This window comes from Somniosus microcephalus, chromosome 7 (assembly GCF_052327205.1).
Source record: "Somniosus microcephalus isolate GS21.2 chromosome 7, FLI_Smic_1.0, whole genome shotgun sequence".
Taxonomy (NCBI): domain Eukaryota; kingdom Metazoa; phylum Chordata; class Chondrichthyes; order Squaliformes; family Somniosidae; genus Somniosus; species Somniosus microcephalus.
The window spans coordinates 68256767-68259264 of record NC_140993.1 but is presented as its reverse complement, the minus strand read 5'-3'; the positions used below and the strand labels follow the sequence as shown (position 1 = coordinate 68259264).

At 44.5% G+C, this 2498-nt stretch overlaps 1 protein-coding gene across 5 annotated transcripts in view; it reads left to right on the top strand.

Moving 5' to 3' along the window:
- The window catches only part of rbm43 (RNA binding motif protein 43), an 88680-nt gene that overhangs the window by 4780 nt on the left and 81402 nt on the right, over nt 1–2498 (top strand). The window lies entirely within an intron of this gene.

The following is a 2498-nucleotide window of genomic DNA, read 5'->3' as shown; positions in this document are numbered from 1 at the left end:
ACCCCTACCCCTCCCTCTACATTCCTCCCTCCCCCCACATTCCTCTACATTCCCCCTCATTCCCCCCATTCTTTAGCCACTATTCCCCCTCCTTTTTCCTGCTCCAAATCCCAGAACTGCACCCGCTGTTCCCCCTAAACTCTTTATAAATGGTCACCCCCTCCAATCCTCCCCTATCCTGTAGAGGAGTTAATGAAACCCTGGGATTCGGACAGATCCCTCTTACAGGCTCCCAACCCCCATAAAAGTAGATCTCTCTTACCTGCTGTTAACTCACTTACTGAAAAAACCTGACCCAGCTTTCACCGACGTGTTTTTTCCTCCTTTACTAATCAGTTTCGTTATGAGAAATACCCGGCAGCATTTAATGGAGCGACAGACAGCTCCGAGGAACAGGGGCGATTCCTCCAAACCCTGTCTCTGGCCCTTACCTCTCTTTGCGTTGTTTCATCTTATTTCTCGCTGAAATCGCCACCGACTGTTGGTTTCGTGTCTGGGATCAGACCCGGCGCGGGGAAAACGAAAGTGAAATTAACTGTGGAGAATTTTTGATTCAACAGCTCTCCCCAGTGGCTCCCTCTTCATTTAATTCTATAGATACCTTCTAAGCTGCTTGTGTTTCTTTTATAACATTTTAAACAATCACAAAAAGCCCGAATATTGAGGCGGGAGGGAAGAGCAAGAACTGTAAAAGGGCGTGTCCCTCATTTAAAAAAAAGTGTAGGTCAATTTTGTTTTCTCTGTTTGTCCTGTGACCACCACCCCTCCCCTCGGCCCAGTCATTGCTCAAACCCAAATAGAATCATAGAATGAAACAGCACAATATGAGGCCATTCGGCCCATCCTACTTGTGCCGGCTCTTTGGTAGAGCTATCCAACTAATCCTATTCCCCTGCTCATTCCCTGTAGCCCTGCATTTTTTTCCCTTTTACGTATTTAGCCAATTTCCTTTTGAAAGTTACTTTTGAATCTGCTATCACTCTTTAAGGCTGTGCATTTCAGATCACAACTCGCTGTGTAAAAAAAAGTTTCCTCATGTGGCCTCTGGTTCTTTTGCCAATCATCTTAAATCGGTGTCCTTTGGTTACTGATCCTTCTGCCACTGGACACAGTTTCTCTTTATTTACTCTATCAAAACCATTCATGATTTTGAACACCCCTATTAAATCTCCTCTTAACCTTCTTTGCTCCCCATAACTGAAGTCCCTCATCCCTGGCACCCTTCTAGTAAATCTCTTCTGCAAATAGGAACATAGGAAGATGAAGAAAGACCAAGATCCATCTAAATTGCCTTCTACCATCCTGGTAGTCGCATGACATAAAGTTAATGGAGTTGTTGACTAATAGCAATCGATCTCTATCGATTAATCTACAACAGACCCAGACATGAGGAAATCCTCAGTGGTAGAGAGCTTTAGGAACCATAGGTCCAAAGTCACCTGTTCCTTCCAAGTATGCTACACTTTTACCACGTCATGTCTCAAATTATTCATATACTGAATCCTAAACTGTCCATTAGTTAAACATTTCCAAGCACTGCCAAGGATTATATGACTGATAATTCCTCGCTCATCTCAATTTTTGTCCCCCTATCTTCTCTTTTCCTGAAGCCAAACCTGGATGGATGTACTTCCACAGGTGCTGGCAGTCATCTGCTACCTCGCCTGCATACCCCTGTCTTCAAGTTTAAGCCTAGATGGTGAATGATGGTGGGCTATTCGGCCGTGAGTGGTACTCGAGCTTTATGTTGCTGTAACTGGATCGCAGTCAGTCCCAGGTAACCAATATCATGCTCAGTACTCACTGAAAAGGACTTTGTCACTGCATCATAGGTATCTCAAATTAGATAGGGCAATTTTTCCAATTGTTCACACCCAGTGTAGAGGAATATTTACTCTGTATCTAGCCCGTGCTGTAGCTGTCCTGGGGGTGTTTGATGGGACACTGTAGAGGGAGCTTTACTCTGTATCTAATCCGTGCTGTACCTACCCTGGGAGTGTTTGATGGGACAGTGTAGAGGGAGCTTTACTGTATCTAACCTGTTCAGTACCTGCCCTGGGAGTGTTTGATGGGACAGTGTAGAGGGAGCTTTACTGTATCTAACCTGTTCAGTAGCTGTCCTGGGAGTGTTTGATGGGACAATGTAGAGGGAGCTTTACTCTCTATCTAACCCGTGCTGTAGCTGCCCTGGGAGTGTTTGATGGGACAGTGTAGAGGGAGCTTTACTCTCTATCTAACCCGTGCTGTGCTTGATCTGGTAGTGTTTGATGGAGCAGTGTAGTGACAACCTTAGTCCATGTCTAATTGTGCTAAAACACCTGGGAGAGTCTGATTCTACAGTAGGTGCCCAAAACAGGAAAGTGTTACATTTCTTAAATTAATATTCCTCACCTTGATACTTGAGAAAAAATGTTATGCACGGAGGTAAAATCATACACAGAGACACAGGTACACACACACAATGAACAACCTGTGACCATAGTACAGACTGTCAATTT